We start from the raw sequence: 14,066 nt of genomic DNA, 5'->3' as shown, positions 1-14,066 counted from the left end.
CTAAAAGAGATTCCTTCCAGTCGACCTAACAGTGAGTTGGCAGTAGTAGTGCTAAACAGAAACTAAAATAAATATTTACATATATATATATATATATATATATATATATATATATATATATATATATATATATATATATATATATATATATATATATATATATATATATATATATATATATATATATATATAAATCAAAATAACTGGTTTTAAAACATTTAATGTCATTTTTTAACCGACTTCAAAAATACGTAGGATCTTAATTCAATTGGTTTTATGTTTGTCGCCACATAACTCCGTCAGCTGTAAACCGATTTGCAAAATTCTTTTTCTATATGAAAGCATATACTTATAGGTTAATCCCATAGAAATTTGATCAAAAACGGTTAAGTAGTTTAGTTTTAAGATTAAAATAACTACTTTTGTCACGATTGAAGTCAGTTATTTTTGTACGACACAATTTTTATTTATGAAAGGGATTGTTACCCGTGGAGTTTGACAGTCCCATTGCTAGCAATATGCCCTATCAGGTCGACCTCCACGTGGTTCCCTCTGGAAACCATCGTGAACAACTCTTGTTGAATTCGTCACGATGGGCTAACCGACCTGCTTCAATCCTCACCTATCCTTCACTGGTGCCCCGCCGGTGTATACCGATAGCGCGGGTGGGGTTACTATTCCATTATCACCCATTAAAACAATCTTTAATTATTGTGGAACACAATTTACCTAAATTGATATTTATTTAAAAAAAAAATGAAAAAGAAAAAGTGCAATTTGGATAGAATGACGTCTGTCAGATCAGCTGGTCCATAAAGAACGCATCTCGTTATAAAAATGCAGCTAGCGGTTAATTTAATGCAGTTTATAACATAACAACTTGATATTACCGTTTCACGCTATAAAATACTTGTAATATTACTATAATAAGCCATTTCCACAATCTGCCTTTACGCACCTTTGCCTCATAAATATACAATAAGCTATATTTTTGTGAATATATAAGAAAAAATCACGATTCCAAAACTAGATAGCTGAGCAGCTGACTAGAAATCTTACCCGAAAACTGTTTCATTCCAAAACAAACTTTATCGCCAAAGATTCACTGTTCACAATTGCTTGTCCGCTATCAGCTGACTGCCAAACCGTATCTGTACCAGTGCTACGAATAAAATTAAACTCTAAGTACACGAGTGAAAGTTTAAATTTGTTTCACAAAGGTTTGTAGATGGGGGTGCAAGATATAAATAGAGAGGAATCAGCTGTTCGAGAGGGAGTGTTTCAAATTAATTACAAGGGTATTTGTACACGGGATGGTGCTTGGGGGTTGATTGCTCGGGTCAGGGTTTTGGGTTTGCTATTAAAGGCATGTGTACTTGATCGGTTTGGGAAGTTTGCCTTCTATATTGCTAACGTGTTATAAATAACAAAATAGATTATTAATTCGTATATGGCCTTAAATAGATACGGTAGGAAATCTTTTTTTTTATACAACTTAGCATGGCAAACAAGCTGACGGCCCACCTGATGGAAAGTGGTAACCATCGCCTATAGATATGAGCAGCACCATGGACATAACAGAGTATACTATTTCGCCCATGATACCCCCCCCCCATGCGTCGCCATTCCTGAGGACTCAGGTGTTATTCCTCTGTACCATGTAAATTCACGCCATATCCCACCCATCAAACCGAAACACAGCCATGCAAACACAACTGCTTCACGGTTGAAACACGAATGTGACAGAGGTACCCAAGCAATCGACTTTTGTACAAAGTCACCCTCTCGTCTATACAGAAGTACTGTTTATACAGTCTGTGCGTGTTGTTATTAATTGTGATTACAGAATTTGCTGTTGAATGTACTATTATCGTTTAATATAAAACCATTTCTATTCACATAATATTTTTTTTTAAGAACCCGACATTGACGAATGCACTGGATAATAAAACAGCATCTAATATCATGCAGCAATATTCTCACCCTCGTCGCAGCCCGCCCGTGGCGAGTCGTAAACGTAAGCACATACATAACAGTTTTACGCATCGTTCTATAAACGGTGGCTCGCCGTAAAACGCTATCGGGGTTAAAAAGGCAGCTGTCACTTCATCGGCCAAATGTCAAATGAATTTATGGCCGAAAAAAATGTATTCGTCGCCGGCAAAATACCAAACGACCGACGAACGGACGCACGGAGAATATAAATCGTACATGGGTGGAATACAGCTGTAAAATCGTATTTTATATTATTGCTATTGAATCCCTTCAATAATAATAATAATATAAAATGTGAAAGGCCTTTATATATATAAATAGTTATCCGGAATTCCAGATTAATCTGTCAACGCAAAGCTTAAATCCAGGATTGTCAGATGCAATTTTTTGTTTTAATTGTTTAATTCAGTAACAAGTGATTTAGCAGCTTTATAAGTATTTTAAATCTTCATCACCGAATAGGATTTCACGTCGAATTTTTTGCACCCGATGAAATGACTAAATGGTTTCTGGCAATACAGTTGCATATTGTTTTATGTTCTATTGTGAATTGAAAATATATAGTCACGCTCTGCTACCAATTATTAGTAATAAATCTAGCGATAAAAATTGTTTATTTTACAGTTTATCCTTTAGAAATATCAAAAAATTTATAAAAAAATTATATATATATATATATATATATATATATCAATAAGCAATCTGCTTAGTAAATTAGGTTTTTAAATGAATGACAATTGAGTAAAGTAAAATAAAAGAGAACTTTCCCTGCGCTATATGTAGACGCTGGCGGGACACCAGTGAGGGATGGTAAGTAAAGATGATCAATTGAAAATAGATCAATTGGCCCATTGTGAAGAATTCATTAATTCAATAGAGCTGGCTGATAGAGAATACATTAATTAATTGCCCCGTTAAGAGGAAACTCTTAAATAAAAAAAAATATATATACGTATATAGCTCTGTTTAAATACAATATCAGTAAAAAGTTGACTTCAAAGTAGTCAAAATAACAATTAGTTGTGTTGCCACCGCCACCCGTGGAAGTCATGCAAGCTGCAACTTGTATACTTGACAAATGTTGCCTTCGGTGTTGCCAGTCTTGCAAGTCACGCTACGGATTAGGGTTGCCATCAATCATTGCTAAACACTTATTTGCCATCTGCCAATGTCATTGTTGGTTACTGTTCGTTATGAACTAGTAGGTATATATATTTTTGGCATGTAATTGTAATTTTGAAATACTGTTATGCAGTTATTTGTAAAATACATATGATACAAGTGGTGTGTGTATGTATATATTTTTTTGTGAGGCGGAATGTAAATATGAAATAACAAACCAGTTATTTTGGTCTAAAATTAAAACTACTAAATCGATTTTAATAACATTGATCAAACTGTAAGTATGTCCTTTCAGATAAAAAAAGAATTTTCCAAACCGGTTTAGAATTGACGGAGTTATGAGGTAACAAACATTATTCATTTTTATATTTCTTTATTAACCAATGTAACAGTTTTCGTCACACAATGGCAAGTCAATATTTACATTAGAATTTAAAAATTAATAAAACAAATAATAACAATAATAATAACATTTAAATTATAAAATAAAAATAACATTACAAATTAATTACATAAAAAAAAAAAACTGAACTGAAAACCTCTTTTTTTGAAATTGGTTGATAAATTTATTTATACATCAGATTCAACCAATATTATCCTGTCCCACTTATCCCTACTATACCCTTAAACTAAATTTATAACTTAATATCAGGTAAATTTGTTTTCTAAGTCATACAAAAACGATCTTCATCACTTTGTTATCGAACATTACAGATGTAAGATACAGTTATTTATATGTGTAATTTAAAATATTCCGAACAATAGACATTTGCGTAACCACAATAAATATTAGACGAGATACGAGTGGTAGGAACAATAGCGTACTTTTATCTTGGCCATAGTTGAACAGTGTTGTCGGGCTAGACAATGCGGGACGAGGTACCCGGGACTTGTAGTATGTTGGCGCATTATTAACTGTACTATTTGAAAGTTTCCATTTGTTACAATTAATATACTTTTGAACGATAACTGAACGCATGAAATATAGAATATAGTGTATTTGTTATTTAAATGTATATATTTATTCGTTTATATATGTAATTTTAGTATGTATGTATATCAATAATTAGTAGTACCGCATTCGAGTATTCTGACACTTGCCTATGGTTGACTGGGAGAGAATGCTTTTAGCATTAAGTCCGCCATGTACATTTATATGTACTAATGAATAAGTAATAATAATAATGTAAGATTGTCCCTTATGTAAATAAGATTCAATATAATTCCATATAAATTTTAATTAATTTCTACCCAAAGGGTTCTTCCTAAAAATCAGCGCTGTAGCTTCTCGGTTGTAGCATAACGCTGAGCTGGGACCATTTCGTCAAACATACTAAGTTTTATAACGATTGGTTCAGCCAGTAAGACAATAAAAGGTGACAAACAAACAAAGTCACATACATTTCACATACATAATACTACTAGGATTATTTTTTATACATTTATACATATATCAGTATTGCCTTGGGACAGAAATAAGTAGATTAAAATAAAAAAATAAAATGCGTCTTTTATCCAAGACAATATGCGGACCCGCGGTTGTCCCACGGGACAGGAACTAGTGGGCCTCGTCCCCGCACTATCCATCCAATTTATGGATCTGGTACAACTACCTGGTCCACGTTATCTCCACACGGCGGCTACCTACGAAAAAGGGTCGATACTCACTAATGTTCTTAGATAAGGCCCTTGGCTCTCTAAATCTCTTAGGGTCTTTAGTGGAACGGGTTCCGTGAGCCGGTTACGCGAATAAACTAGAGTTCTTACTGTAATAGCACAAGGAGAACATAATTGCTAGGAGTTAAAGGTAGGCAGGTAAGAAAGGTTTAAGTTAGTAGTCATATACAGGGGTCAGTTTTATATACAGCGTGACACCGAAATCGTTAGAGGTACGTATAACTTCTTAACTTTTTTTTATTAAATACATATTTATCCGTGTTATTAGATGCACATGTTATGATAGAAATTAATAATTTAATGTGTTTCCCAAAAAAACAGACTGATAGAAATTTTCTAAATTATAAATTTAATAATTTAATATTGTGGAAAGGGGGAATAGGGATTGTTAGTAATGGAGACTAAGAATCCCATTGCTGTTCCCCCTGGAAACTATCATGGTTAGTTACTGATGAATTCATCATGATGGGCTAACTGACCTGTTTTCATTCTCATCTATCACCCTTCACTGGTGCTCCGCCAGCGTATCCCGTTAGCGCAGTTAGCGTTACCATACCATTTTCACCCATAAAAAAAAATATTGTGAAAAAACCGACTACATTTGTGGCAAAAACAGTTAATTTGAGTAAAAAACTGAACAACTGAATCGTGTTGATAAAATTTCTGTGGGACCATTGTGTAAGTATTTCCTTTCAGATAAAAAAACAAATCAGTCTATAAATTTCCTTTCAGATAAAAAAAAAAATAAAAAAGTGACGAGAATTATGAGGTAACAAACAAACATAAAAAAAAAAATACATCCGAATTGTGAACTTATTACTGAATTCGTTAGAAAATGAACGAAATCGTATTAAATAGAGAGAGAAAAAAAATTGACATTTGGGTAAAAATCAAAAATATCATCTGCCAACCCCGGTTCCGCTCACGCTTGACCGAATTTATTTTTTAACCGCTCTAAAACAGCACGGCATCCCCGGTAAGTGTTACGAGCGATCAATCACAGTGCAAACCGTTCGTATAATGTAATACATAATTCAATAGTCGTAATGTGAACCACGCCGGGAACAGAACCCCACCGCTGGCACCCCACGCACGCGTCCCGAACATAAATACCGAATTACGAATGCTTCTATGCTCGCACTGTGTTTTTTTTTAAACTCGTTTCCATTGCTGCCGCTTGTACAACGGATTGTGCTCAGAGGAATTGTTCAATATGATGCCCACAGCGATTTTCTATCATCGTACGGCTCGCCATCGACAGGGAGTTCATCCTCATGTCCTACAGCCTCAATGGTCGCGTACTGCGCGGTTTCAGAGATGTCTTCCACGAACACTCAGGTTATGGAATGAGCTCCCTGCCGGGGTTTTCCCAAGAGACTACAGCGTGGGATTCTTTAAAAGGGGGGTAAAGAGGTTTCTTCAGGGTCGGCAACGCGCGCGTAATACCTCTGGTATTACAGGCGTGCATAGCCCTCCCCCCCCCCCACAAGATAGAGTGACAACCTGAAATGCGTTGCAGGGACTCAGTGGATGCAGGTGGCTCAGGACTGTTCTTTATGGCAGTCTATGGGGAGGCTTATGTCCAGCAGTAGACGGATAATGGCTGAAATGCTGATGATGGTTGCGCGGATTGAACCCGCGACTACTGCTGAACAGAAACCTCACTATATGCTCTGCGTTTATTGGCACTCAGTATTATTTTTTATTATTTGATAGCCTTTTTTTACAACACACGGTGCAAACGAGCATGCGGCTCACCTGATGGTGAGTGACTACCGCCGCCCATGATCACCCACAACACCAGCGGCATTGCAGCTGTGCTGCCGGTCTCTTAAAAAGGAATATACTCTTTTCTTGAAGGTTATGTTGTCGTATCGGTTCGGAAATACTGCTGCTGGAAGTTGATTCCAAAGAGTGGTTGTGCGTGGAAGAAAGTGCCTTGAAAAACGCACGATGGAGGAGCGCCGCTTGTCCAGATGGTTGGGATGAAACTTTACTTTATGGCGGGTTATAAGGTGCTATAGTTATGCTGTAAGCTTGATTTATTTATTCATCTATACTTATAATAAATCTGTAGAGAGGTCAATTCTGTACATGAAATATATTTCCAAAATAACTATCAGCGGGTGATTAGTGATCTATACTGATGACAAAAACTGTCTGTATTTTCGTTATAGAAACAGAAACGACTCGACGGATTTTAACGAAACTTGGTACAATTATTCCTCATACCCCTGGGCAGGTTATAGTATACTTTTCATCACGCTACGATCAGTAGGAGCAAATATTGGGGAAATGGGAGAAGTTACTCCACTTTTAAGATTCCGTCGCGTGTGCAGCCTTAATGGCCACTTTTTAAAATGTAAAAATGTGCGAAGCCGGGACGGGCCGCTAGTATAGTAATAAAGTATAAATATGGTGTTCCCCAGCCATAACAATTTGTAAAAATGATATATCTACTTCGGCAATAACTTTTAATATCCAACGAACATAAATTACTTGAAACCATAAATAAAATTAAATCCGTACAAAAACCCTCCTAAGCCACTATTAATTCGTAATTAATCGTTTACCTGAACATAAATTCATATCCTTACAAAAGTTCCTTAATAAGCCATTGTTCGCATCCTGTTAACAGAGAATCCTTTATTATAAGCCAAAAAAATATTAAAAACTCAACCGACCTTCGACTCTAACGTTGTAGTTATACGATGTAATATTCAGTAAACGTATAATTTAAGCCAATTAATAAAATAATACATGTATCGTTTGTAGGCGATAAGTACAAAACTTTTTCGCGTAAAGCTTCGATCAATAACAAATTGTTGACACGTGAATTGGGACTTTACTTTGTACGCAATAGAATTCTAATTTTCTTACAGTCGATACGATGCTTTCATACGCTTGTTACTAAGCGCCAGTTCTCGGACGAGTCGTCAGGGATCGCCAACCTTTTACTAGGGCAGCCTTGTTAGAACTTTCACCTTTGTTTTTAATAGAACTCTGTCTCCGGGCAAAATTTAATATTTACACAGCTACTGGAGATAGGCAAGAATATTCCAAGTTTTTACCTAATATTCTACAATATACTCGCGACTTTATTCCCAAAGGGTTATTCAAATGTTTAATATTCTACTACGGAGCAGATAAAAGTTTCAGAGTAAAATAATAACGAAATTTTCTATTGAAAACTCGGATAGCTTAATTTTAGACAAAATTAATTATAAGTCAGTTACGTATTAGGTTTGAATTATTCAGAATAAATTGATTTAGTTCCACCGATGGGAACAAGTCTTTCACCTTAAGAGAATTATATTAGCCAATATTTTTTATACTGTCATTCTTTTATATCATCTTTTAAGATATCTAGTGGTGGGTACATTGGGGCAGGGGGTTGTTAGTAGTGAGGACGTTAATTTCCATAATTATTAGCTAGCAATATATTTTGTTAGATCGACTGCTATCAGGTTCCTCGAGTCTCCTAGTAAATTAGCCATAATAGCTCAATTGATCTAACTTCAACTTTATTATTCCATTCCTTACTGGAGTCGTTGTATTTTCTTAGATGGTTACAACATTCCATCTTCATCTAGAAAAGAAAAGAACGACAAAGTTTTTTATTATAGCCTAGGCTACGGTAACCGCTTATAATCAGGTGCTTACCATTATTTGCCACATCAGTGCTATAAAAAAAATATGTAAATTAATCAAAATTTATGAATGAATGAATGATAACTTTATATGTTTGAATACAGGTGATTACATTACATACAGAATTGTTTAATATTAAAAACAGAATCTCTGTATTCAACCGTGTGGCACGCATTAATATTTATTGCGAGTGAAGTTTGTCTAATGAATGAAACTAGAGGCATCGCTTGCGCATGGGCACCACTTGTGATACTTATAAAGATGCTGAGTTAGCCCTCAGTAATACTAATATCTCAACTTTAAAATTTGAAACAAAGGGGCTTATTTCATTGTGCGTTATTTCTTCACTAACATCAAAGTTTTTGTTCTAAAAACCAATATGAGCTAAATTTATTATAAATTTAGGTCACAATTATTATAAATTTGGCTATTTATTACTTATTTTACTATATTTATATTATAATAACACAATAGTTTTAGGAAACAATCAAATTAAAATATTTGGTTAAGAGATAAAGACATATCGCTTCAAAATAGTTCCAGTTCTTACTTAAAAGCAAAATTAAGTGAAAATAAAAAATAAATCGAAAAATTTAATATAAGCCTTTTTTCTAATTACATGCACTATTTTTTAGCCTACCATATTACAGCAAACAGTTAAAGTGGGACAAAGATACCCATATCTACCATGAAGGCCTATTTCATACAAAGTCTTCATGTAATTTAGATTTTTATGGCTAACAAATGTCGTAAACCCATATAGGTTTATACCTATTGGCAGAAAGTGCGACTTAAAATAGTAATTATTTGCCACAACATTGTCGCCGTCTCTGGGAGGTCTGTGTTACATATGAAATCTAAATGCAACACATGCACCGAACACACACCGACGCATACGTCAAACAAACCCCTTATTAAACTCAACACAGTTATATTCTTGCAACAACAAAAAAAACTAATGCAAAAAGGTTGGCAACAAGCGTCAGTCGCCATAAATGCACTCTCTAGCGCAACGGGGCTATTACCTACGAGGGAACTAACAAATCTTATGCACCTTTCAAATTACCATATTATCTTGAATCTTATTGCTAAAGCGTTAAGGGCGACGGATGTGTAGTTTTCTTTGTGAAGGTCGATGGCGTTTACGCCGTTTTATGTTTATGCGCAGAGTTAACAGCGCGTGCGCGAGTGTGCGTGTATGGAAGTATCGGTGTGCGGTTATCTGGCGTTGTGTGCTTCGGTACATCGGTTCGGTCACGTAGGCTCGGTTAGAGAGCGTTTGCTAGCGAGTTTTACGGACATTTACATTTCATTTGCATGGTTCTTTGTTCCGATAATGTATGCTATTTAATTCACTCAGTTATTTGTAGCGAGTTTGTTATAGCTTTATTATTCAATGTAGCGAATAACATTATATTATCCAATTTAACTTATTGAATAAGAATTAAAACATACAAATTTTATGATAGAAATAATCTATAAAGTCCAGTCAATAATTATTTGATAATAACAAAAAAATACCTTATTAAAATATGAATAAATCTCAATTTTATTCACGTAATACCGATGTTTTGCGACACTAATGTCCGCTTGTTGACACAGTCAGTGCACATAGCAACAGCCGCTCGTCAGCTGTTCCGATCTTTCTCGAAGAGGCCCGAGTGGATACGAACGCGCGTCGCTTGATACACCGCGAAAGTCGTCCGTAACACAGGTTGGTGATATATGCATAATTACGATTAGAATGTATTTTGATTATTATTTGGTAAAATATTGCTTGTATTTAGTAGTAAATTCGCTTAGGTTTTTTTCTATTATGTTACAATAATACCATAAATAGCGTAACAATTTTTTTTTTATACAACTTAGAATGGCAAACTAGCTGACGGCCCACCTGATGGAAAGTGGTAACCGTCGCCTATAGACACGAGCAGTATCATGGACATAACAGAGTATACTGTTTCGCCCATGATACCCGCCATGCGTTGCAATTCCTGAGGACTCAGGTGTTATTCCTCTGTACCCTGTAAATTCACGCCATATCCCACCCTTCAAACCGAAACACAGCCATGCAAACACAACTGCTTCACGGTTGAAACGCGAATGGGACAGAGGTACCCAAGCAAACGAATTTTGTACAAAATCTCCCTCTGGTAATAAAAAGAGAATACGTAAATAAATCCCGTCAAATGCATAAAGAGTTATCACACAAAACTGAATAAAGGAAACAGGTTTGCTCATGTAAATGGTATAAAAACAAACGTACCGACAGTCGCGTGCTATTTTTGTGTATATATATATATATATATATATATATATATATATATATATGACAGAGATAGCGGTATAAAGACGCTTATTTTTAGTATAAAATAAAAAAACAATCGTCAAGAACGCTTACTAAACTGTACAATCTACGGTGAACACTGCGGTAATGGAACACGTTATGGTGTTTTGGCCTGTAAACATAAAAATGTTATGTTCCCTTCTTTTATTTTTATATCATACGCTCTTGTAAGATGACGCTGTTTTGTTTTTAACCGATTTAAAAAAAAAAGGATCTTTTCAATGGACGATAGAATTATCTATCTAATAATTTATTTACATTACTTACAGCACACAAACTACAATACAGGGGGGAAGGGATTGTTAGTAATGGGGAGTTTAGTCCCCATTGCTATCAATATAACCTATCAGGTCGACGTCCACGCGGTTCCCTCTGGAAACTATCGTGACCAATTTATGATTGAATTCGTCACGATGGGCTAACTGACCTGCCTTTTCATCCTCACCTATCATCCTTTACTGGTACCCCGCCAGTGTATACCGATAGCGCAGGCGGGGTAACCATGCCATTTTCACGCATAAAAAAAACTACAATTCAAACATACACATAACATACAGTAATAGAGATAAAAGAATGAAAAATAAAAAAAACAACAAAACAAAAGCAAAGTAGATAAAGCAAAAATTTCCTTTTCTCACGCGTGTGTCCACAGTAACACAAAATGGTCACAACTCAGTTTATTGCTTCGCCCTCAAAAGAGCAAAACACTGACATTCTGCTGTGGCCAAGAGTCAGTCGCGAAATTCCATAGAAAAAATAATAATAAAAAGAAATATGAATAAAATGCATCGTGGGTGTGTTTTTTTATACAACTTAAAATGGTAAACAAGCCAAGGCCCACCTGATGGGAAGTGGTAACCGTCGCCTATAGACATGAGCAGTACCATGGACATAACAGAGTATACTGTTTCGCCCATGATACCCCCCATGCGTTGCCAGTCCTGAGGACTCAGGTGTTATTCCTCTGTACCGTGTAAATTCACTGCCATATCCCACCCTTCAAACCGAAACACAGCCGTGCGATCACAACTGCTTTACACGAATGGGACAGAGGTGCCCAAGCAAACGACTTATGTGCAAAGTCTCCCTCTGTGTCCATTTGGTATTATATTAATATTGATAATGGAATGGTAACCCCACCCGCGCTATCGGTATACACCGGCGGGGCACCAGTGAAGGATGATAGGTGAGGATGAAAAGGCAGGTCAGTTACCCTATCATGATGAATTCACTTGGAATAGAACATGATAGTTTCTAGTGGAAACCGCGAGGAGGTCGACCTGACAGGGTCTATTGTTAACAATGGGGCTTCTAATCCCCATTTTTCGGGAGAATCTCAGTTCGGTTGTATTTATGTTTGTTACCTTATAACTCTGTCAATTGTTTTTAATATCTGAAAGGATATATTTACTTATAGACTGATCCCATAGAAACGGTATTAAAATAGGGTCAGTAGTTAAGCTTAGGGATGATTGGGAAAGATGAAAAAGCAGGGTCAGTTAGCCCATATGATGAATTAACTTGAAATGGAACACGATAGTTTTTAGGAGGAACCGCGAGGAGGTCGTCCCGACAAAGTGTATTACTAGTAATGTGGCTACCAATCCCCATTTTTAACAATCTCTTCTCCCCCGAAGACATAAGATTCTTTATGCACTGATTTACGTGGACGGAGCCGAAGTTTGCTAAACTAGTAAATAAATATACATGTTTACAACTATAATAGATAATGGGGTCGCCAGAGGCACGTATAAATTTTTTTTTTGATGGGTTAAAATGGTATGGTAACACCGCCTGCGCTAACGGGATACGCTGGCTGAGCACCAGTGAAGGGTCATCGATGAGAATGAAAACAGGCCAGTTAGCCCATCATGATGAATTCATCAGGAATTAACCATGATATGTAGTTTCCAGGGAGAACCGCGAGAAGGTCGACCTGGTTGGGTATATTGCTAGCAATGGGATTCTCAGTCTACATTACTAACAATCCCTTTCCCCCCGGCACGTATCAATTGTCAAATTTGTTAAACACATCGGTGAGAATATTTTAATTGAACGCAAATCATGTTCTTGAAATGTTCTTTAACGATACCTTTTTTTTTTTATTACATTTTCGATACAAAACATATGACCAATACAAAGCGTGTCAGGTAAAGGGAGTACCTGTCAGCGAGGACAGGTTTGGGGGCAGGCGGGGCTCGGGTACGCGGGGTGAGTAGGGACGCGGAGTCGTGCGGTGACCGCGGAGAGGTTTAGATTACATCTTTTTTTTTTATTTGAATACAAAATGTATGTATGTATCTGTATTATATACAGAATATATATAATATATTTACCAGCTGACCCCGTAAACGTTGTTTTACCATTTATTGCAAAATATAAAAATCGCGATTAAAATACAGGGGTTGATAGTAAAACGATGAAAATTTAAAGTTGTATATATTTTTCAATGCTACATTATAATAAAATAAAAATAAAAAAAATTGTCAAGAAAATTTTTTAGGGGTGGGTCACCCTTATCAATGAGGGGTATAAAAAATAGATGTTGGCCGATTCTCAGACCTACCCAATATGCACACAAAATTTCATGAAAATCTGTAAAGCCGTTTCGGAGGAGTTTGGTAACAAACACCGTGACACGAGAATTTAATATATATAGATATATATATATATATATATATATATATATATATATATATATATATCTATTTAAGTATGTATATCATGTATGCAACATACAGCACTAGGATATAGTTTGAAAATTTTTTTTCGAATTTTTTTTTGTATTATATAATTGAGATTTAAATGCCCCTTTGATTGGGACAAAATTAATAATAATAAGGGAATTATAATTAAAACAGTGGAAACGAAAGTGTTTTCTAAAACTGTTCAGTATTAGGGAAGATATTGAAATGAGTACAAGAGAATTTTTTTTTATACAACTTAGAATGGCAAACAAGCTGACGGCCCACCTGATGGATAGTGGTAACCTTCGCCTATAGACATGAACAGTACCATGGACATAACAGAGTATACTGTTTCGCCCATGATACCCCGCATACGTTCCCATTCCTGAGGACTCAGGTGTTATTCCTCTGTAGCGATTACTGTTGATTCTATTGTCGCACAATACAATTATTTTGTAGTTTCTCTATTATTTGTGTATTTTTCTGTTGTCCAACACCTTTAGTTATCACTATCATCACATCAGCCATCACTGCTGGACATAAGCCTTCCCCATAGACTGCCATCAGGAACGGTCCTGAGCCATCTG

The sequence above is a fragment of the Galleria mellonella genome, unplaced genomic scaffold (assembly GCF_026898425.1).
Source record: "Galleria mellonella isolate WM207_F2 unplaced genomic scaffold, CSIRO_AGI_GalMel_v1 utg266, whole genome shotgun sequence".
In the NCBI taxonomy this organism is placed as follows: Eukaryota; Metazoa; Arthropoda; class Insecta; order Lepidoptera; family Pyralidae; genus Galleria; species Galleria mellonella.
Note: the sequence above shows the minus strand (reverse complement) of the source record.